This window comes from Lepisma saccharinum, chromosome 30 (assembly GCF_977018435.1).
Source record: "Lepisma saccharinum chromosome 30, izLepSacc3.1, whole genome shotgun sequence".
Lineage (NCBI taxonomy): Eukaryota > Metazoa > Arthropoda > Insecta > Zygentoma > Lepismatidae > Lepisma > Lepisma saccharinum.
In genome coordinates this window covers 30,504,177-30,529,226 of record NC_139258.1, presented here as the reverse complement: position 1 = coordinate 30,529,226, position 25,050 = coordinate 30,504,177, and the positions used below count along the sequence as shown (strand labels likewise).

The 25,050-nt window shown below is 38.0% G+C and overlaps 1 protein-coding gene across 1 annotated transcript in view; it reads left to right on the top strand.

Moving 5' to 3' along the window:
- LOC145981756 (uncharacterized) overlaps positions 1 to 25,050 on the top strand; it is a 242,044-nt gene that overhangs the window by 63,656 nt on the left and 153,338 nt on the right. Inside the window, exon 3 of the mRNA XM_083115165.1 lies at positions 22,923 to 22,959. The gene's annotated coding sequence lies outside the window, so the exon portion shown is untranslated. The remainder of the gene's footprint in view (positions 1 to 22,922; positions 22,960 to 25,050) is intronic.

Below are 25,050 nucleotides of genomic sequence, written 5' to 3'. Positions count from 1 at the left end.
CTTTTTAACTAAACTAACCCTAAATTGAACTTAAAATTAAAATATAACATTCAAGTTACAAGGTTTAGAATTGTGTATCTCCCAATCTTAAATTTTAGCATTCTTTATCTTCTTACACTCATTTCCAACTATTTTTCGCCACCATTCTAAGACCAAGGATCAACTAAGCTGCTCAGTTCCACAATGGTGGTGCTGGGCAGCTTATGGCAAGTTTATGGTGGTTTTAATTCTTCTGGATAAGAATTTAATGGGGATAAGATAAATGTTGTGTTTACTGCAATGAATATTTGAACGGCAGCTGCTTGTGCTCGTCAAATTATGTAAAGGGGGGGAGGTGAAAGGTGTACAATATGGATTGAAGGATTTAGGGCATAATTTCAGAGTGTATAATATACCACTGTGGTACTCCATTTTCCCGCGCCATTGGTAATGGTAGTGTATTGAAAAGGTACAGTACTGGCCTGGTTCATACATTTTACATTGTTTCGAGATATTTTTTCCTTTGATTGTCCTGCCGAAATATTAATTACTGAAATTCATTTATCTTATTGACTTATTGAAGTATGTCAATTTCCAGAAGGGGTGACAGAATGTTCAATTTCGGTCCCCTCCCACATGTGACATTCCATGCGGATATTGACAGCGAAAGGAAAACATTCCTGTCAAATTTGCATGGAAATGATGGTAACATGAATTTTTCATTTTTTCCGAAGGAAAGGGGGGGATTCGATTAAGGGCACCCATGAAATCTGCTCCGAGAGGTCATGAAAGTTTCTCGTGCCATGTCAAGAAATGGCAGCAGTTTCAATTTACACATTATGATCGCCACTATTAACAAACGGTAATCGTACAAGCAAGTGTATCACTGTGGAGGACGTGGGAACAATGGCAAGAAAATGTGTGCCATTTGTGTCTCGGAGTAAGGTTTTTCTTCAAAAAATCCCCTCGAACAATGCGAAGAGCTTGGCGGTTGCGTGTAGAGCTTGCTGTTACTGGAGACCTGCGTGAGAAAGATATTCCAAACATTACATCAGCCTTATGGAAAAGGTCCCAGAATTCCAGATTCAGGAACAGAAGACAAGATTCTTGACTTTGTTTCCACTGCACTTCTGTAGTCGGCTGTATTGAGTTACTCAGAGATTCCTCCATTTCATGCAATGCGGTACTGTTACCACATTTTGGATTTCGTTGAAATTACACGCGGTTTTCATTCTTAAAGTTTCTGGCATAATATATATACATTTCAACTTGAGTACCTCAACTTGAGGCATTTTTCAATGTATTTACGAGGGAATACCAGAATGGGAGTGTGATACGGCGCCGACCCCAGTGGCGGAGGGGTTAGCACAGCGCACTACGACGCCAGAGATCCGGGGTTCGAATACCTGCTTGGGCATGAGTGTTGTTTGTCAGTGTCCGTGGCAGACTTGTCAGAGCAGGAATCCTGGACAAGCCATTGGTGTTTATGTTTGTCAGCCCTCCTGGACACTGAAGAGTGACAGAGCGAATAAAGGAACCAAGAAATTATATTTTTAGCCGTTTGACTACCAAGCAGGAGGCCAGTGTTCGATTCCCCGGTTGGGTTCTCTGAGATGGGAATTTCTCTGACTATATCTTTAACATAATACTATAAAAATATAACAAACTTTCCACAAATTGCTATTTTCAAACTAATCAATAATTTCGTGTTACTAGCACCTTCCTCCAACCCTTATTATCCATTAATATTTTGTATAAACAATACAATAATATTAATAAAAAGTTACATTAAAACGTATAAAGCGTCTCTGGGGTTTCTACGGTGTCTAATTAGTGGGTACTTGGGAGCAACCCTGTGAGGAAAATTGATTAATTGATTGATTTGGTGTTTTAATTCCACTTTATGTACACTGAGGCTAATCGGGACTGGACCTACAGTTTAAAGTGGGATTCGAACCATTATGTGCCTCCACCGGGTATTGAACCCAGGACCCGCCCTGTGAGGAAAAGCCTGCTGGAGCGTGGTGCTGATTACATCAGAAGGTGTCAGCTGAATGATGATATTAAATAAAGTGGGATCCAAACCACTATGTGCCTCCACCGGGTATCAAACCCGGAACCCCTTGATTATAAGGGAAATTAAATAATGCGAATCCTACTTAGACATGAAGCGTAAGGCCAGACATCTGTTATTTTACTTTGTTTCTATGCCACTTTTGGCTACTCGCGACAATGATGATGATAAGATGAAATCAACGAAGGGAGACTCACAAATAATACACATGCCCAGGCCGGGATTCGATCTCCAGGACCTTGGCGTGCTAACCGTGGTATCCACTCCGCCACGGAGCTTGACTTCGATAAACAAAAATACTCACAGCATTCATTTCTTTCTACGCTTGTTCCACTGTGATACCCGTATCCACGGCTGAGATTCATAAACAACAGCCTTTGCAACAGAGTGGTTAGCGTAAAGCTATGCGAGACCAAGAGACCTACTATCGGATCAAAAATTATAGAAGTTACATCAAAATTTAGCTTATTCAATTCTGCGAAAATCTATGCTAACCAAAATTTCTTTCAAGTATGATTTATATTTTTTTTCGCCGTGAGAACAAAAAAGGGCCGTTTCTTTAGTTTTGCAAACGATCGCTCTTTTCGAAATACTATAAATAAAAAATGGTTGGCCAGATCGTGATGAAATTTTAGTATGGTGCAGGCAAAAGTGTTTTAAAAACAAATCTTAATCTTCAGATTTTTTTTAAATTTGTCAAATAACCGTTATCATCAATTTTGTCAAACACCTTTTTCTTAGTATTGGGTAGTCCTACAAATACAATATTGGTCTTGTTTTGTTCTCACGACGAAACAAAAGTAAGGCATACTCACAAAAAAAATGGCTAGCATAGATTAACGTAGAACTGAGTAAGCTAAATTTTGATGTAACTCGTTTTTATGTAGGTCTATAACTAGTTAATTTTTAATTGCAGTCCAAACTCGAGTATCTATAATGTTTAATGTGACAACAGGCTGGAATCTTGTCATTGTTTGATTGCGTTTTAAGTCCACTTTATGCTCATATAGCCTAATCGGGAGTAGACCTACAGTTAAAAGTTTTAATCCAAGCCATTACGTGCCTCCATCGGGTATCGAACTGGGATCCCTTGAATCGTGCAATCGGCGTAAAATAACCTTTTCTTAACATTTGATTGGTTGGTTGATTTGGTTTACTTATTTTTTCTCCACTTTTGTCTAATCGCGAGATGAGAATGAGTGATGATATAATAAAATTGATGAAGGGACACTCACAAACACCCATGCCCTGGCCGAAATTCGAACCTGGACCGCGCGCGTCGTAGCGCTCTGTGCTAACCACTCCGCCACGGAGGTCCTTGACATTTGTTTTATAGATTTTTTATTGTTTAAATTCACTTACTCAAGGGGGCCCGGTTCGAAACCCGATGGAGGCGCATTGCACAGTGGTTCGGATCCCATTTGAAACTGTAGGTCCAGTCCCGATTAGCCTATCTGTGTATGAAGCGGACTTAGAGCAATAATTGAAACACTATATAACTTCCACTTCTCAATTCAAATATATTTCTTGAAAAACATGCTTTTAGCAGACCCTGGTAGGTAGAAAAGTAACCCATCCCACTCAAGCATTAGCTCCGACGTCACTCTGAGATGGCCCATAAGAACGAGTTTCGGCGCCCAACAAAGGCACAAAGGGAGAACTCATCGCCTGCCACCGGCTCCCTTCGACGCAAGATCGCATCCTTTCCACGCCATTGACAGAGCATCAGCTATTTTCTTCCTGATAGGCGATACCATATGCTTGGGAGCGATGGATTGGGGGAATGGGGAAAGGGGGAGGGGGAACAAGTCATGATGTCGGACGGCGTAACGGTGGGACCAGCTTCCCGACCTGCGTGGCCGAGTTTCTTTCTTTTTTTCTTATCTAATCTTCCTTTTACGAATGTATACATGCGCGCTTGAAAATGCGTGCGTGTGCGTCTTCAAGAGCAATATTTAACTTTGGGTGCGTTAACCTTTTCCCCCCTTCATTTCTTGGATTCCTACTCTCTCGGCAAGGCAATGTTCCGCAGTTTGGTAATATTGAAAAGGAAATGTATTTTTCTTGTATTTTTTGTAGGTCTGAGCCGATTCCACTTTCAACCGATTCCGATACTCTTACCGATTTCCACCAATACTTGAAAATTGCAATAATTAAAATTTGGGTATGAATTTACGATACCGGACGTATCTCCAATTGCTTTCAAATTGGGCATACTCACTAATTTTGGCCTGGTAATCACGAATCTGCAGAATTTGCAAAATAACCTTGTCAATTACCGCTATGATTCTCCATACACTAACATGGAAACGATATGAAGACGACAAGACGTCTTCCTCTCCGCACAACGGTCTTGCTACCAATGTTGCTCAAGTGTTGTGCAATAAGTGAGAGCGTTGACTTGCATGTGAGAAAGTGGCATCTTGCGTAAAGGTGGAAAACATGTTTGCCCCACGAACCATTCACGGTAAGATTAGGTTAGGTTAGATTAGGCAAGCATAGTTAAAATAAAGGGTCATCATAAACATAGTTTTGAAACGCTAATCATTGCAAAAAATAGTTGTTTTCTTCATAAATCAAGGGTGTTTACTCCGTTCACGGACCCACTTTCTTCGAATTATTTTGCAATTTCTAGAAGTGATTACGAGGCCAAAATTAGTGAGTATGCCGAATTTGAATGCAATTGAAGATACTTCCGGTATTGTAAATCCGCTCCCAAATTTGTTCAAAATACTTATCAATATTGGTTCGTCAATATTCTTCTCCAATTATGTGCATACATTTACCACGGATTTTGCTTTACAATATTTTATAATTTTATCAGATTATTAAGATAGAAAAATACAGTTTTCGTGCAAAAATTGGTGCAAAATAAAAATAAAGTTCGAAAATTGCATAATTTTCAGGATAATTAGACTCCGCGAAACTGTCGCGCACCATTTTTGTAGACCCCGTGGAAGACCAATACGCGTGAAACGGATCGGCTGGAATCGGTAGATGATTCCAACCAATACTTTCCGACACCGATACCGGGTATCGGTTCAGCCCGAATTTTTAATTTAGTTTCACTCTTCTACCATCTTTGGCTTAAAACGTCGACGGGAATGAGTGATGATTAGATGGAATGGATGAAGGGACATTTGTAAAAACTACTACTACTTTAATATACGCGAAAAAATTCAATCCTTGAAGAAGTTTTCCGTCATTATGCATTATTTCTATCTTGTATCTTCAATTCCTAATACTTCATGATTCTTTTTCATGTATGCATCGTATTTTTCTTGTGTATCCACTCCGAATACTTTACGAATGTTTGGCAGTTTTCTTGTGTATCCACTTCTTGCCAACCTTCATGGCAGAGTGACTAGCACAGCGCGCTACGACGCCAGAGATCACGGGTTCGAATCTAAGATGGACATGGATGTTCTTTGTGAGTGTCCCTTCATGAATTTCATCATGAAATTAGATGAGCCAAAAGTGGCAGAAAAGCGAGATTCACTTCTCATACTTCACGGCTGCTTTTCATACATTGTATTTGACGTATGCAGAGGGGAGCTGATTGCGGCTTCAGCCCCTATGAAAATTTCAGAAAATGAAACTTTTGTAATTAAAGTGGTAAAGAACTTGGGAAAAAAAGTGGTAAATACAAACCCCATTAATATAAGCCCCGATTACCATTCATATCTTATTGCGTGTCACGCTCCCTTCCCCTAGAACGCAGCTATACAATTTCCACTTTACAATTCTAACCACACCCGAAAAAGTATTCTGCGTGGGCTAGTGATTACAAGGATATTAAAGACATTTAGAAATATTTATTTATGTATTCACTTGTTATTGTTATTATTATTATTGGTTCTTGCTTTGGCAGTTGTTGATTGATTGATTTATTTTATTTTACTTCGCATTTTTGCCACTTTGGGATACTCGCGAAGATGAAGATGAGTGATGAAGGGACACTCACAAAGAACACCCATAGTCATACCGGCATTCGAACCGGGGACTCCTGGCGTCGTAGCGAGCCGTGCTAACCACTTCGCCACGGACTGTGACAGTTGTATAATAGCATCTCCTCTTCGAAAAAAATTCTCAAAGTTTGTTTTAAATCCACTTTATGCTCTGATAGGTCGATCGGTACTGGACCTACAGTTTAAAATAGGAACCGAACCAATCTGCCTTCACCGGCTTCAAACCCATGATCCCTTGATTACAAGGCTACAGCGTTACCACTACACCATGCGGAATGATGGAATCATTAATTCATACTTAATGTATTTACTTGTCCTTCTTTTTTCTTAAGGTTCTCTCCCATAAAATATCTGAGTCCCCACTTAATACGTATCATCGGTAAGCCTCAGAAACGTTCATAAACAGGGTATAGCGTCATCCGGTACCAACTTATTTTCCATCGTTACCGCACCTTGTTGCAGTCTGACCCTGATTCCGAAGTAATTCCAAGAGGTAGCCCCTGGACGCCATATGCACTTCGTCTCCCAGATGTCTGCAATGCGATACCTGATTGCCCCATCAGACAACGGTGTGAATATAGCCAAGGGACGGAATTCCAAGCCAAGAATGATTCCGTGCCACATAAAAGCTCATCCACTTTTTTCTTACATGCGTGGTAAACACTAATTGGTTTATTAGCTGGCGAATGTGTTGTTTTTACAACTTATTGTTAGCCGGTGCATGTTCTATGCTCTTCAGGAAGATGTAATTGCATTTTCCCATGCCTTATCTTTTCTGGTAACCGTTTAACAATAAGGAATTGTTGTGTAACAATGGAGAGAGGTTAATATGCATGTACTCACACTTGTGGACAACTGCAATAAAGAAATTAGCATGTTTTGAGTGTTTTCTTGAATTATAGGGGTGTGTGTTAGGAAAGTCCTCGATAATTATAGATTTCCTGAGAAATTTCGCATAAATAAATAAATGCAGTGAAGGGTGTTCACAAATAAGTATATTTGTGTATTTAAAGCAATTATTTCCATCTTAGGTGAAGCACTAAAATTTTGTGTAGCGGTAACTGATAATTGTAATATTTATTTCCGTAGACCTACAGTACATTAGATATTTAAAACTTCGTGGTTACATATGTTCTTACATGAGACATTGCAAATTTATGACATTGTTTGTATTTACTATGCTTTTATACATTAATATGACTATTTTTTTTACATATATATCTCAGAGTACTAGAGAATATTTCACAATGATTATACCTAGGTACAAATTTAGTAATAAACATCATTAAATTTTGCATGATTCAGTACTAGATATAGATTTCGTAACATATTTTTATTTTGTACGTTGCATTTGTACTTTACAATATACAGCGCGTTAAGTAAAATATATCTTTTTTTTTGTATGTTAGGTTTGATATGTAGCTGATAATCCCATCCTCATATTTTCAGCGATGTACTTACATTTTTATGATTACCTTCCATGTACTTATGTATTTCCTATTTGGAGATAAATATGTTATGTTTGTTTATTATTGCATAAAAATTATACAAGTTGGATCTGCGTAAACAGCGTAACGAACTTCGATGTGATTTCAACACTAATCAGAATATTTTCATATCACCAGTTTTATCATACGAAATAAATACAAAGGGATAATTTATATAATGATAAATGATCATTTGATAAGGGTGTAATTACACAAAATTTTATCTTTGTATTTATCGTAGTATCCTAAATAGCACCGGGCCTCCCCCATGGCGCAGTGGTAGCGTCATTGCCTTGTAATCAAGGGGTCCCGGGTTCGATACCCGGTGGAGGCACAAGTGGTTCGGATTCCACTTTAAACTGTAGGTCCAGTCCCGATTAGCCTTATATACTGTACATAAAGTGGACTTAAAACACCAACTCAAACCAAACCAAACCTAAATAGCCCGATCGAGATAATTAACGTTCCATCACATTATTCTGTTGAAATTCCACATTTGTATCGTGATCTTGTATATAATCGACTCTTGCTAATGCATCGATAACGAATGAGTATTCCAAAGGTAAAAAAAAAAAAAAAAAGTAAAGTGTTCCCCTGTGCATAGCACACGCCATGAAGGCGTATAGGGGGTGTGGGGGTAACGCCCCACACTTTCTTGATCCGGTCGTGAGTGGGGGTGTTGTGATCAGCATCACGCCCCTGACCGCCTTTACCCCCCAGGGTTTCCCCCAGGTACCCATGTTATTCGACGCTGGGTAGGCGCCGGGGCCGCTTCCACCGTTAGAAAAGTTCCCGTATTTGAACCGGCCGGGACCTTGAGCATGGTAGTCAGACGCGTTACCGACTGAGCCACCGCGGCCACAATACAGACAAATTCAGTATTCCAAAGGGCATCACTAAATCCTCCCAGATGCAAATACACCCCCCGTGGTAGAGTGGTTAGCACAGCGCGCTACGATGCCTGGGATGGTCTTTGTGAGTGTCCCTTCATCAATTTATTCATATCATCACTCATCCTTATCTTCATGATTAGCCAAAAGTAGCAGATGGCGAAGTAAAATTAACTATATCAATGCACAAACAAGTAGAGTAGGCTTCATGACTGACTTGCCAATGAGAATAGTTATAAAGATAATCATTTTTGTGTATTTATGTATCTCGCCAACGTAACTGGAAAAATCATTAAACAGCTTTCATAGGTACTTCTGGTATAGCAAGAAATGCGTCATTTAAAATTAAAATACGTAGAGGTACACTATTTCTGAACAGTCGATCTGAGAACTATACGCCTTTAAAGAAATTATATGAAATTTGGTTATTCACAGGAAGACGTGTTATTGCAGTACTGCAGTCCCAACATTTTCAAAGGGTATGCTCTAAGTTTCATTAACCATTAAGGGAGAGCAAGATTTCCATTAACTCTGGATTATGGTTCCATTAAATATATGGACGAAATCTTTTAACTTTTACAAAAAAAACCTTGATGATAGAATATTGATGATGATGATGATGATATAGCCATAATTTGCATAAATGAGGAATATTACTTATAAATGTGAAACGTGTATTTTAAAAAGTGCATTTGAACGTAAATGTTACTGTACAGGATGTTATTGTCATTGGCATAGCAACATATCGCGGAGCCTTGGGCGACATTAGAATGCGAGGCGCCAATCCGATGTTTAAATTTGAAATCTCAATGTGAATCGATACAAAACCTTTAAGCATGTGTCGGCAAAAATATTATAAAACTTAAGTAAAAATAATTAATGATTAAATTTATATTTCATAATTTCACTCACCCTAAAAATGCTTTCTCTGCTTTTCCTGGAGCTGAATTCGCTCACGATTTCTAAAGAGTATGAGGCGATGTCGTTCTGTGTAGATAGTAGAGAACCTGGCAACCTTGGAAAAATGGGCGGGTGATGTGGCTTTGCTTTACTGTGCTCCGTAATTTTGTGTAATTTATAGATTTTTTAGTGAGTTATGGCGACTATTCTAACACATGGAGAACTGTAAGTACTATAAGAATTACCCTCCAAAATGCAGCATTGATGCAGAAATTCAATCAATCTAGCTCGTTCCAGTGGCGTACGGGGAATGTAAACAAACAGTATTGCCAACCATTACAGGTGTTATTTTGAGAAAATTGCTACCGTTCGATATATCGCAATGAGCTCCTGCGCGGAATGTGTTAAAACCGTATTGAGACATGAAATGACTGTGTTGTATTGCGAGTCGTGTAAGTTATGCCATTTAAAATGCGCACAGTTGTAAGAAACAGACATAGAGTATGCAAAATCTTTTTCCAAAGCGAGACGAAGTAGTCAGCAACCAAAATCCACCATGCCAGCAGGGGTGCCAAGTCTTAGAAATATTTACAAAATAATCCAGTATATAAGAGAACAGTGGGGTAACATGGGCAATTCGGGTCGGAACGAACGCCAAGTCCGAAGAAAGGGTTAACCCTTTTTTGCTTAATAGTTTACTCAGTGGCGTACGCAAGGGGGAGGGGGTTACCGGGTTTAAACCCCGCCCCCTTGAGCTTTTGAAATATCATGGAAAATGCTGTAGAAAAAAAATAAAAATGGCTAATTTATCACAGTCAAGGATCTACGACAGTAATAATAATAATAATTATTATTATTTGAATTATTATTTCCATGCAGTATGAAGAAAAACACAACATTTCAAACACAATCTAAGCGGCCGCAAAGTTCAATTTTGTATTTTTTTTTGCAAAAAGTCGCGCAGTGACTCTCTCGAGAATTGTGAAAATTCCTAGCTTCGTCGCAGTGTGCCGACCTTATTGCAAACGTTCTTCCCGGTACTGATTTCACATCCCCTTGTGAACTCTCAAGTGATGCTGAATCTACATCCACATCATTAAATAATGTTGAAGAAGTGCTTTGTGAATCACTTAGAAGTGATAAATGTGTTGGAATGTCTATAAACTTACTTTTCAACGAAAACATAGACTCAGTAGAATTTAGCAACATGTAATCTCTCTCGCGCTTCATCATTATCCTGGGCGAGTTCCATAGGTAAAGGTAATGTAAATTCCCCCGTGCATATAGCACCGTGCCATGAAGGCACACGTAGTGGTGTGGTGGGCCCCAAAGATTCTCGATCTCGAACTATTTTGCAGGTGATGTGATCAGCACCATGCTCCGGCAACCTTCATCCCCCAGGGTTGCTCTCAGGTACCCATTGCTATGAGGCTGGGTGCGGAGACAAGGCTGGATAAATTCCAACCAATTCCGGGAATCGAACCCGGATAACCAACGAAGTTGTCAGACTAGACCAGCGCGGCTCCTTGAATGAGTTTCATATTTCGATTATTTCAATAAATCCAATATATTTGCTTGTTTTTATGGATTTTCTTCACTAGACTAGACAATTATTTTGTAACAAACAAAAGAAATGTAATTTTGTTCTATTTCTTTCATAAATAGCAGCTGCATTAGTAGTAATTAAACTAATTACTTAATTAATTATAAGAATTATTAATTTATTATTATTATTAATTAATTAATTTAAGTATAATAAAACAATGGTAATGTAAATTTGTAGAAAGTTTTCGAAATAACACCCCCCTTGATGATAATCCTGCGTACGCTACTGAGTTTACTTATGGAATTAATCGCCATAGGTATTGTCTATTTCCCTGAAGTCAGCCGGGTTCCGATACAACATGATCCCATGGGTATTTTAGCTAGAAAGTGAGATGCCTCATTATGCAACAAATGTTTGGAACTAGTGTTTTATACCTTTTTTATAATCAAGGAAACCTTCCGGCGCGACGCAAGTGATTAAGAAACCTACCTGAATCAGAAGCGCAACCACGAATTTTTGTCTGGAGGGGGGGGGTGGGGGCAAGTACCAGGATAAACGTACCAATAATAATAATTATGATAATAATAATAACAATAATAATGACATTGTTTTTAATATTACTAGTAGTAGTAGTAGTATCAAAGACGTGATTATCCTACTAATAAATTACGCAAAAAGAAGGTAGAAGTCGGTGCTAAAGAATTTGTTTGGAACAAACCATTTGAAATATTTTTTCAACGCGTTCAATTTCACATTAGCTAATAATGGAAAACAAGCACACAAACTGTATTTTTGAATGGCATAAAATGAATGATAAATGCATTCCGAAAATAATTCTTTTTGTACATAACATGTATAACTTTCATGTACAAGATATGTTTTACACTTATGCAACATAGAACGACATAAAATAAGAAAATACATATGCAACATGGTAACACTAAATTGTCTACGTATTCAAAGTTTATTCAATACATATATACAACACATGTTACTTAAATACATTTCAGAAAATAATTAGAATGCCAGTGAAGCGAGAAAGAACATTTTTAAATACAAATTTTCAACTGAAAACAATCTTGATTTAATAGGGGGCAAATAATTTCACGGGGCGCCATGGCATTTTCTCTTTCATTTTTTTCATTTAGATCGCTTGGCGTCCATGGCCGTAACCTGACGAGACTGAGAAAAGCAGGCATTGCGAGCGAAGCGGGCAAGAAAATTTTACGAAATGTATTTTTATTTGCATGAAATTTGAAATCGATGAGGGCGATTGCTCCTCTGTGCTCCCCTGCAGGTGCCCTTGGCCATAAATGTTTGCCCCCCTTGCCCCCCTAGAATTGACTTCCGTCGAAGGTTTTTTGGGGGGAATGCCCCCCCTGTGGTTGCGCCACTGGTAGAGCCTACAATAACTACATAAAATGGCTGCTGGAAGTTCGAGACAATTGGTTTTCTGTATGGTGCACCTGAAGGGGGCTGGGTATGTTAATGTAGGGCCACTTGTTAGTTATGCTAAGTACTTATATGATTTTCGTATATATGCTTTCCATTCCATTTTTTTTGAGGGGAATAAAAAACATCCCTGTCAGAGATAAAAATAATTTTCTCTTGCTGGAGATACATTTTGTGTGTGGGGGGAGGGGGTAAATCCCAGGTAACCCCCCATTAATTCTCACACTGGTCATGGTAACCACACAATATATAACTTCGTTATTCTTTTTATTCTGTAGCTCTCGGTCTGTTAAAAACCTTTAGAACATGGATTAGACTATCTGAGCATAAATTGAACTTACAAAATGCACGAACGCAGGAGGCCAAGGAATGCTAAAAGTATAATTGGAATCGAATTTAGTCCATTTTTACGGCAACCGCCACGCTCTCAGCCAACAAAACCGTTTAGCCGAACAATTAGTAAACCTTCAACTCTTGCTTCAAAGAAAAAGAGTGCTCGCAGAACCGATTGTTGCATATTTCGAATTCTGACGCAGTCGTAACAAATCTGGGTTAACAGAATATTAACAAGAGTCCCAGAAGTCATTGTCAGCCATGCGTAAGTAGCAATTGCCATTAATATTCAACGAGGAAATATTAGCACTGCGCAGTCGACTTTACTCAGAAAGAACTCTTCTCCAGGGTCCTCCGTGTACCAAAAAGACTTACAAGAGTTTCCGATTATGAGCAACCATGTCTCAATGCCTGTCATTATTCGTAACGGTGATTTTGCACTCTCGTAGGCCTCTGCGTAAGGTCCATCGGCCCATTAGAGAGGCATTAGATAATCGCCTTTACGTTGGAAGCGAAGGAGAATATTCGGATCTCGGCTTGTAGGTACCTCACGTCTTGTAGGAATGAACCGTTGACTGGCAAAGTCGCATTGCCTGTAGGCGAGGTAATGTGTATCGTCCGAGGCCAGTTTTTGTATCGGGAATTCCACATTCCGACAGGGACAGTTCCCGGTTTGAACCATATGAACACAAGTTTTGCTTCGTCTTTTTCTTCTTTCTTTTTCTCTCTCTCTCTTCATATTATGTGAAAAATGCCTGCGCAGGACGCGGACTTTAATTTTGGAGGACTTGCAGGGCGGGGCGGAGCTGAAAGCTTTAGGAATGGAGTTTTGATTTATTTTCACTGTGTTTGGGAAGTCTTATGTCGGTTCACCCTGGCCAAATTTATCGAGCTGTGGTCCTTTCCAGTCCAACTGTTTTTGGAGGAAGAGAGGTGGGTAAACATTTAATCAAAGCATGACAGTTTCGGGGCAGTGGTGAAAACTTATTCCCATAGAACTTCCCCTTACAGAATCCAAATGTTTCCCTTTCTTTCACAAAAATCCCTCTTACAAAATACTACAGATTTAGCATTTATTTACTTATCGAATGTATTTATCAATATTGTAGGGGCCAGATTATGGCACCGCTCTCATATGGCCCACCGACCGTATTTCAATCCTTTGCCGTAGAATCTGACAGAGGGCCGCATATACTCAAACCTCATGTCTATTCTAAGCAATTGTGTTCAAACTAGTTGTTTCCGAGATACAGGAGCATCAGCACAAACATGTTTATTCAAACAAGAGTTTCATATTATTTTCTCTCCTCACCGACCTCCGTCGTCACTACGCGCTGCGACGCCAGAGGTTCCAGGTTCGAATCCCGACCTGGACATGGATGTTACTTGTGAATGTCCCTTCATCAATATCATCATCTCATCACATCAACGAAGTATAATAAACAAATTAATCATATTATTTACTCAAGCCAAGCTACTCGTAATACAAATATCTTTTCTCAATATGAAAGCTAATGTAATAACTAGAGCCCGGATTTGTAAGTAATTACATATTCTATTTCTTTCTAGATACATACCTTGAACAGGAACATTTCAACGAATTATATAACTGACATGATTTTGCATCAGTCTTATGTTACATATTTTTACATATTTACCAGGATATTTCATATTTTACATATTTGCTAATTTACTTTAAATAAAACAACATATTTCGGTATTTTTTTGCTATCTTGATCATTTTTCCTATATTTTCGATCTCTGAAACATGAAGAAAATTTTGTAGCTCACGTGATGTCATATCTTCTAATCAATGAGATGCATAATGCTTATGGTCACCTAAAATTGAGTGCTAAGTGGAAATTCAAGCTGAAAGGGGGAACGAGAACTGTTATTTATCGAATGATACTGAAGTTTTTCCCACCCATCCTTCTATTACATATTTTCGTTTTGCTTTTATGTTTAGGCTGGCATCGGTGGACAAGAAAGCTACTTTCCTGTACGTAGCGAGTAACACAATATGTTCCTTTGTACAAAAAGTAGATATGTATTTTCATTCGATTGTTTTCCTGTAGACGCTTTCTTTACAATTTGTTTCTAAAGTTACAAAGAGCTCTGTTAGATATTTACATATTCTACAATAATTTGCGATGTGAATACTAATTAATATTTGACAATTTTTTTTTAAATATGTACACGTTGCTGTGCTTTTTTTGAGTATAAATTTGGTACAAATTTCAATTTGAACAACTTATGTCCTTAAAATTATGTTGAATACGTTCAAATAAAATAAATATCTAGCAGAATACTTGAAATTGCTTGGATACTCGATTATTAGAATATACTATATATTCTAATGCAATATACTACATATTCTTTGATACTATATATTTAGCTACATATCCCTTTGATAATACATATTTAGGTACATAGTTTATCAATTATTATTACATATTTATGTACATATTTTGTACTTTGATATTACATAAAAATCCGGGGTCTAGTAATAACTGACTATTGTAACTCTGTTAGTCATGGGCGTATCTATTTTTATCAGAGGAGCAAATCAAAACTTTTTTTTTCAAGGGAGCAAGAAACACATTCTCAGAGAGGGCAGGGGATAATACTTCGAAATTGTGGCAGTGCTTTATTTATAATTATTTGAAAAGGGAACAACATTTATTTTACTTTCCAACGTAAAAAAAACAAAAACACAATGAACCACATGAAATTTTTCACCACTTGTTTTCCAGTGTCGACCTTGCTACTCTCAGGATATTCTATGTTAACTTACATTTAATGTTTTGTTGGTAATCACTGTTGTGATCTGTGTGGGTAGAAATGAAACAGGTCTGAATTTGCGCAATATGGCCCATATTGGGAAAATGCGTTTTTCGGAAAAAGTATTGTTACTAATTGTTGTTTAAAGAGATGAAGTACCTCACTTGCCTTCTCTTCCGTCGAAGCTTCCACCCAACCAGCTCATAAAATCGTCGACCATCTCTCCATTGCTTTGTTACCAAAGTTACCATGTTGCAAAAAAAAAAAAAAGGCAGAGAGTCAGATCAGATGTCATCAACTTCAAAAGGCATCAAAACCCTGCAACGTTTTTCTATGGCCAACAGAGCCAAACATGGATCAAGGAAACTTTTAGAAGCTTCACTTCTCAGTAGAACTATGTTCTCGACATGCTCTTCGTTTATCCATGTGGCTAATAAGTTCATGTTCATGTAATGTGTATTGGGCTCGCACGTCGAGACCCAAACATAAGGGAAGAAAATAGTTCCGCTGAGACGGGTTCTATTCCAACACAACTGCCTACCGTCAACATATCAGTTATTTAATTTGCAATGTATAGACAAAATGACGCATGCAATAACAGTTACGGTTACATTCACTGAGAAGGCGAACTTGGAACCTTAGATTCGCCAACTGGACACTCAGGTACGCTACGCGGAAACCTAAGAGCAAGTCTGTAGCGGTGAAATTAAACACGGTTGTTCAGCCCGCGAAGTTGGCAAAGAAAAAGAAAGTCAAAATTTAAATAGACCATAACAGACCTCCCTACTATAGTCAGCATATTATTTAATCAGATAAAACGAATAGATCAATTCATTTGCAATTAAATAGCAGCCAAAAACCTTTAATCACAATACATTTCAAAATGCATATAATTTTCATTGTACCTAGGTAATTACATCTATAGATTACCAGTTCCTCCAAAAATAACACTAGCATACATAGTGTGTTTTACAGACTTCTTTATTTCCTTTCTACTCTTCGGGTGGAAGACATTCCTATAAGGTTCTTCCTTTCTTACAGTTGCCATGTTTTGAGAAAATTTCCCTTTCTCCCATTCACTTGAAATTATTCAAAATTTCCCTAAGCCGAGGGGAATTTATCCAGTTTCCATCACCGTGAAATATTGTGCATTGGTGTGGAATCAGACACGTTGTATTGAAGATTCCAGTCGGAATAGCCAAATTCGTATAAAATTTGATTCAGATATCGATATCTGTTGCTTTAAAAATTGATATCAGTTTGTCCTGTGCTGAGAAAATTATCACCAAAGTATGTTTTCCGATTTCTTTAAAATTTAGCGTCGCTTTTCTTTCACTTGTGGTTAATGACCACAATGAGGATGAGTCATGATATGATGAAATTGATGATGGGCACATAACGAACATCCAGGCCAAGGCCGGGATTCGAACCCAGAACCCATCGTCGTAGGGCGCTGTGATAACCACTCCGATACGCAGGTCGGCTCCCAAATATCGACTGACCCTTCAAATATACATAGGCATGAAAATCTTCGCTTTAATAATGACACGCAGTTCCTGAAGGACGTAACAAATTTCATGCAATCATCATTCTTTCTCATCGTCGCGATTATCCTAAGCAAGCAGAAAAACAACATAGAATAAGGAAAATAATAGAAAATTAACTGAATTGTTTACGTATGTTGCATTGCTTCCATCAAATCTGCATCGTCAGCCATTCGATTTATCATCCCAGCAGCCGTTGGTTAATGGCGTCGCGCATTGCCGTCAATGAAGGTGTGCTCAGCGGGGTGCGTCGGAAGGAAGGGTGCAACCCCGGCTGATATGATGTTCACGTATGATGGGCCAAGCATGCAGGAGCTTCTGATGGTTACGTCAAAAACTACCGTTAACACCGGATTCCAGAACCACAGTGACCTGGTTTTCTTTCTCGGAGGCGATGGACCTTCAGCCGTTCATTGAGGAGTCCTCCGTGGCCGAGAGATTCAATGGGCGACGACGTGGGCTGGATGGAGATGAGGGCCACACATTCGGCGGGCGACCAAATGGCCCTCCGCAGTGTTGCCAGCGACGAAGAAGCTTCTGGGAAGTGGAGGACAAAATAATTTCAATCTCACCTCGACTCCATGTGGAGAATAACCAAATGGCCTTCCTATTTATACACATACGGTGGATTCCTGGAATAACGCCAATCAAGTATTCAATATACGTGATATATAACTATATATATTATATATTGGGCATTCTCTTTCAAAGTACCCCTGAAACTCATTTTTTTTTAAAATTCAATGAAATGCTGTAACTTTATCCTATCTTGTGCGTAACAATCTAAACTTGTCATTTCGGCGTTGATTTTAACATTTCTATTTACTATTGTTTTATATTGTGTCTTACCCGCGACACCAAAAACAATTAATTTCTCCTTTAACTGTTACATTTATTTATTTATTTATTTATTTGCCTCTTATTTTTTATGGTTGTGATTAAGTACATTTCCCCTTCAACTTCACTAGAATATTCAAAGGTCAATTACTTTCTCATTTTGTCTTAAATAATTTATTTCTTATAATTTCCACCCGTGAAAATGGAATGCCCCATATATATATATGTATATATATATATATATATATATATATATATATATATATATATATATATATATATATATATATATATACAATATAGTGTATGTGTGTGTGGGATATTCGCGGTGGTTCAGTTGGTAGGGTGTCTGACTGACGATGTCATGCCTAGAATACAAGATCAATATGCTGTTTATAATTTTAAATCATTTAGTGATCGTTATGAGTAAATAATATATACCAAAAGTTATTGTCGATACTAGTCTTGACTTTCTATTATGTTTGTACAATTATACTAATTTGTAATGTGACGGTAGTTCAAGAACAGAAAACAAAGAAAATACATACTTAAATGTTAGGCAGCCTGGTACAGCTGGAGTGCATTTTGGATTAATTAACCATTAAGAAGGAGTTATTCAAATGTATGGACCACACATATAATTTCTACATATATTAATGAACATGAATGGAAACATATGCAATTTGTATATTCATTGTTTATGTATTGTTTTCAATCGTGAAGTAATTTCTTCCATTCAGCTGTTATTATCCATCATTTTAGTTTCTAAATTATTTACAATATTAGTACTTATTAAATCGGACATTTAAAACGAAAGTTTCAAGTAAAAATTATTTCAAAAACATGACGTAAATACTATATGCACATAGGGTAAAGGGCGGACAGATGGCGCATCACATGACTAGCAGAGAAGAAGCAGGCCGTTGGCTCCACTTTTCCACAGTTTTGAAGAAGAGACAACTGGACGATTTAGTGAGCATTATGTTCCCGATAAATCAGATAGCAGAGATATTTCAAGGTTTTACGTCATCAGAACATAGCTGGGTAAGTGAAATAAATTTATTACTACTATTTTGTAAGCATCATAGATCTGACATAGGAAGCAATTAAGAAATTTTCAAACGCATGTTTGGGAAGCTTGTCTCTTGCACTTCCATAGTTGCTTAGTACATTCAGGTCAGTGTTGACATCTGGTGAGGTTTTGTAAAAACATTCATCTCGACGTTGTGGGGTAAGATGGCGCAATGTTGAGTTGGACAGAGGGCGACACCTTTTTTTATCTACATAAAAAAATTACAAGATCAGTAATCTGCTACGGAGTCTGATACTATCGTTTTATCACTCATAAACCAAATGTTATACTAGTTTCATTACCTCAGCCTTTACTCTTTCCACTATTTTCTTTACAGAAATATGCCAAGAAGCGCCAGAGAACAACGGAACGAGCATCTTGGACGGAGGAAGACATTAGAAATCTGCACAGCGGATGAGTAACAAGAAGATAAAAGTGCTGGATCCGAGTCGACAATTCCACAAACCAGAGCATACCTCTTTCCAAGAACTTAATGGAATTGCCGGATATAAGGCTACCAGCTCATGTTCACCTTCGCTTAGTGAGTTGAGTTTTGGTTTTAGATCCACGTTATGCACAGGAAGGCTTATTGGGACTGGACATACAGTTTAAAGTAGGATCCGAAACACTTGTTCCTCCACCCGGTATCGAACTCATCTTCGTTTATGTTCTATGCCGACAATGAAAATGAATGAGTGCCTACAACTGTACCAAGAGTTAACGTCCACAGTCGACTGGATACAATGCATCAAATACACAAGTTGGTTCCATGAAACTTGTTGAGTTCATCCTGATAAGTGCACTGATTATTGAAGAGTGAAGAAATGAAACCACGGGCTGCCAAGAAGATGTTGTGAAGCGTTAAACTGTTTTATTCAGATCGCATTACCACTGCGCTATCTGTCCCACCCAGGTGGGACTGATGGCTAAAAGCTACTATTTTTTTGCGAGCATATATGTCGCTACATGGTGATACACAACTTAGCCATCGTCCATTTTTATTGTTCCTCAAGAACTAAAAAATGATGTAAAGTACATTGAAAATAAATAAAAATATTAACAAACAGCTTTTATGTGTTGACTGAAAATGTACGCCATCTATCCCTCCTTTACCCTATATACCAACAGTATCGTACAATGATAACAAATTGTGTTTTATGTGATGCCAAAACGACAATTTTTGACAAAAATATGTCTTCATGAACTTTTGGTTATTCAGCACTAATCTTAAAATACATATTTGATATGTTTTGTATTGAAATATGTGCTACATAATGTTCTTCAGGAAGTTACAATTTCCCTTTTTGTTTTTGATATTTGACGTCGATATTTTACTTTCTATGTTAACACTGCGATAAGACAGAAAGGTACACGGATTCAAATAGCTGTTAGGACAAATACTAAGATAAATTCGTGCTTTACCCAGGATTCGAATCTGGAAAGTTAAGTAGTACGTTATATTACCTCTTTGTCATAGAGGGTATATATAAAAATAATAATAATAATGACGATAGTAATCTTAATAATAATTTGGAATAAATTGTTTCTTATTAGTTTATATTTATTATTGTATAATAACAATTATAACCGTGGTAACAGTTATCGTTTTTATTGTTTCTATCATTCAAGTTTTATCAATGGCCTGGCCCCCTTAAAAATTTTTTGCGACGCCTATGCTTTTGAATGTTACTTCATTGATGAACTTTTATTCATCTTTCATCATCATCATCGTGGTAGCCTAAAGAGGATGAAAAGCGACTTAAAAATGCAAAAGCCTCTGATTATGACTATGTTTTTTTGACGTGGGGGAAAAATGGCGAAGGGGAACAAAGAATTGAAGGACTGGCAACGCTGTCTTTTGATCTCGAAAACTGCCAGCGCTGCCAACACTGGGTCGACACATTTTTAAAAAAGAAACTTAGGGACGGGGGTAGCGAGTTCCCGCGGCCTTGCAAACACAGCAAGGAGTGTTTTGTTTATAGTTACCATACGCGAAGCCATAAAAGAAGCCAGCTTGTCCGAACAGTGCACCTACGTTGAGCACGGCAATATTTCATAATTGTCAGCCGACGTGTGAACCGTTACCTCGTCTTCGCATCTCGGCCACCCAGGAGGCTGTGTCTTCTCCGCATGTGGACGTCAGCTTCCAGCAGCTGATTGCCCTGTCAGCGCTGATTGGTGCGATGCATTTGAGAATTAAACTTTCTTGGGGGGGAGCGGAGATGACGTCCCTTGTTGGAATCAGGTGTCAGCAGGAATGCATATATGTGCTAAGAAATACAGCACCTTTATTTTTAATAGATAAATAGATAATTGCAAATTACAAATATTGTTATTGGACTAACCCGATACCATAGTGATAAAGTCGTCTCCTTGTAATCAAGGGGTTCCGGGTTGGATAAACTGTACGTCCAGTCTCGATTGGTCTTTCTGTGCATAAATTAGACTTAACAACAAACTCAAATAAACTCAAGTATTATTGTTGTTATTATTATTAGTATGTAGTACTAGCAGCAGCAGTAGTTACATTAAGTTTAACAAAACATTACAAATTAACGGTGTCGTGTCGTTTGCGCCGAGGCTTCTTATCGGTTCATTTCCGCCGTGACATATGTCAAGACCTTCCTCGGCTGGTTTTCCCACAATCCAGAGTGTCATCGCCGCTGCGCGCACGTGTGTTTATGGGCACATGGTGCATAGTGCATAAAGTGGACTTAAAACATAAAATCAAACGTATGTTTATGACGATGCACAGCTGTGTTTACACCGAAATGTTAAACCTATCCAGAGAGTCAAATATGACTTTTCTTTAGTTATTTCAAAAGACGTTACACAGGATTACTTGTATTAATTTTATTCCCAACAGAAAATACATAAATCAGTTTCAGCCTATTAACTATTAATCATTTATCGTTAATCGTCAAAAAACATCGTAAATACAGTATTGTTAAAATATTGAAAGCATTCTACAAGTACTACGTAAATGTACACTTTGGAAGCAACAGAAATGTGCCAGCCTATTACACTTAATTATTATGCACTACATAAAATCGTCTAAAACATTATAAATACAGTGTAATCTTTTGAAAACATTATATAAGTAATAGCTACGTATATATAAACACAATATTTCGATACACTTGCACAACAACAATACAAACGTTATTTGAAGTCTTGTAGATATGCAAATGCTCGAAGGAATTCCAGGCGTTGTTTCTATCATTTCCATATTCTCAGCCATCTTGTCGTCTCTCTCAAGTCTCAGTTTTACATAAATACTAATTTCCCAATGTATATCCCTCATATATACTTTATCTTACATTCGTTTACCAATCACCTTTCTTTTCAATCGAAGATAAACACAGCTGGAGCTGGGCAACGTCATAACACACACATGCCAACGGCGGTAATGACACTCCGGATTGTGGGAAAACCCACCAAGGAAGGTCTTGACATATGTCGCGAAAGAAATGAACCGATAAGAAGCCTCGGCGCAAGCGACATGGACTCCAAATTAACTCCCAATTAATAATTTATTTCCTCACATAAACCATCATTATTATTATTATTATTGGTGGTGGTGAGAGTAGTAGTGTTATATAGAGTCGCGTTTCTGCCACTTTTGGCTAATCGCAACGACGAGGATGAGTGATGATATGATGAAATTGATGAAGGGACACTCGCAAACACCCATGCCCAGGCTGGCATTCGAACCCGGGACCCCTGGCGTCTTATCGCGCTGTGCATACCACTCTGCCACGGAGGTCAACCACAGGAAATAAATTAATACAGAATGTATGTGCAAGTTAGTGCGAAATAAATCACTTTGATAATGCCGCTTAGTTTGATCCACTGCTGATCCACGATGAATATTAACCTTTAATAATAATAATAATAATAATAATAATAATAATAATAAGATTATCACTAATATTTTATTGTTATTATACACGTAGTGAAATACTAGTGTCATCTCTTTACAGCTGTAGCTAATCACGAATAAACAGATATCAAAACACTGCATTTATGATAAAAAATGTTTCTAATTCGATTCTTCAGGTCACGGGTTGGAGTTCTTTGGATATCAATGGTGTCGGTAAGTTTCCTGCACATTTCTTTTTATCTGTATTAACCACATCAATTCCCACGCTGATTAAGTTTACGTAATTTACAATGAGATCTTACTAATAACATGTGAGATCTTTGGCTCACGTTATATTATACTGAACGCAACTCCAACTGGCGGCTGACCTTGACGGATATTTCTGGCCCTTTCTGTCCCCCAATCGTCTTCGGGGGTGTGTGGCTCGAAGTAAGAGCTGAAGGGATCACATCGCTCTCCCGAAGCAACGTTGCCAAGAGTAGCTACGTCTGTTTTTGCCAGTTGTCCATTTGAGTGTTTGCGTGTGAAACTCCCTCGTAGTAGGACCACGTGCGCGTATCATTAACACCCCGCTGATTTCTGGTGCTGGCAATAACGTTCCACGAGAAGACTCTCTCACGCTTTGCAGTACGTTTGGCAACATGTGGTGAACCCAACGCTCATTTATTTCGTCGCCCGAAAAACGTTCGGTACCTTGTGACTCGAAAATGCCCGATTTCAGTCGAAGAAAATTCAGCTCACCGCTGATTCGCTGTAACCCAGCCGCCAGTGGAGTTGCGTACAGTATAGGTTCTTCATAAAAATACGTTTAGTTACCCTTAGAAGCCGGAACATGATACACAAATTTGTATTGTCACATTTGGTTTTTTCGACTTTTCGAGCATACTGTAACTCAGATAATGCTCGGAGAGGTGCTACACGAGCCTTGTGGCATCATATTGGTAATTAGTAAAGTTTAATTCGATTCTGTATATATTTCGGGTGGCTAGGGAGCAATTTCTCTCCCGAAAAAATATAGCTGCTTTTATATTAGAAATTATTTTTTCTCTGAAACTATGAGCAGCAAGTCCGCAATTCTTTCCACAAGAATAGGACAGATATCAGGGAATATATGGGTACCCTTTGAACAATTGCGTTACAAATAAGATTTCTTTTACTTTCTGCATGGAACGAGGAGAGCTAAAATTCATAACCCTGGCATTTGCAGTCACAGATATATAAATCTTTATTTGAAACCTTACAGAATATTAAATTTCCCGCCGAAAAATGCATTACTTTTACATGAATTCCCCCCCCCCCTCAAAGTATCAGCAGCAAGTATACAATTTGTATCCTCACGTCTGGGCGTTGCCTAAGTGCGGCATCAACGAAATTCAAATTTCGTGAGAAAGGTAAGATTTTTTACTTTTGTCGTCTTCTTCTTCTATTTGGTTAATGAAAGTTTTTTTCGATCAAAGGCTTGTAGCTTAGACTGCACTAAAAGAAACGAGCTATAATTTGTAGCTCTACCATTCGTAGTTACCGAGATATATTTTTTTTATTTAAAACCTTGTGCAATTTTACCAGAATGATCAATAAAGCAACACGGAAAGATAGGAAGAAAGAAAGAGTAACATGAGAAGGAAGAACAGATAGCAATAAGATGAAGAAACAGAGGAAGAGTGATAGAGAGGGTGAAAGAAAGAAATAAGGAAAGAGAAACAGAGGAAGAAAGATAGAGAGGGCGAAAGAAAGAAATAAAGAGAGAGAGAGAGAGAGAGAGAGAGAAACAGGGGAAGATATAGAGGGTGAATGAAAGAAATGAAGAGAGAGAAACAGAGGAAGAAAGATAGAAAGGGTGAAAGAAAGAAATAAAGATAGAGAGAAACAGAGGAAGAAAGATAGAGATGGCGAAAGAAAGAAATAAAGAGAGAGAGAGAGAAAGAGAAACAGGGGAAGATATAGAGGGTGAATGAAACAAATGAAGAGAGAGAAACAGAGGAAGAAAGATAGAAAGGGTGAAAGAAAGAAATAAAGATAGAGAGAAACAGAGGAAGAAAGATAGAGAGGGCGAAAGAAAGAAATAAAGAGAGAGAGAGAAAGAGAAACAGGGGAAGATATAGAGGGTGAATGAAACAAATGAAGAGAGAGAAACAGAGGAAGAAAGATAGAAAGGGTGAAAGAAAAAATAAAGATAGAGAGAAACAGAGGAAGAAAGATAGAGAGGGTGAAAGAAAGAAATAAAGATAGAGAGAAACAGAGGAAGAAAGATAGAGAGGGCGAAAGAAAGAAATAAAGAGAGAGAGAGAAACAGGGGAAGATATA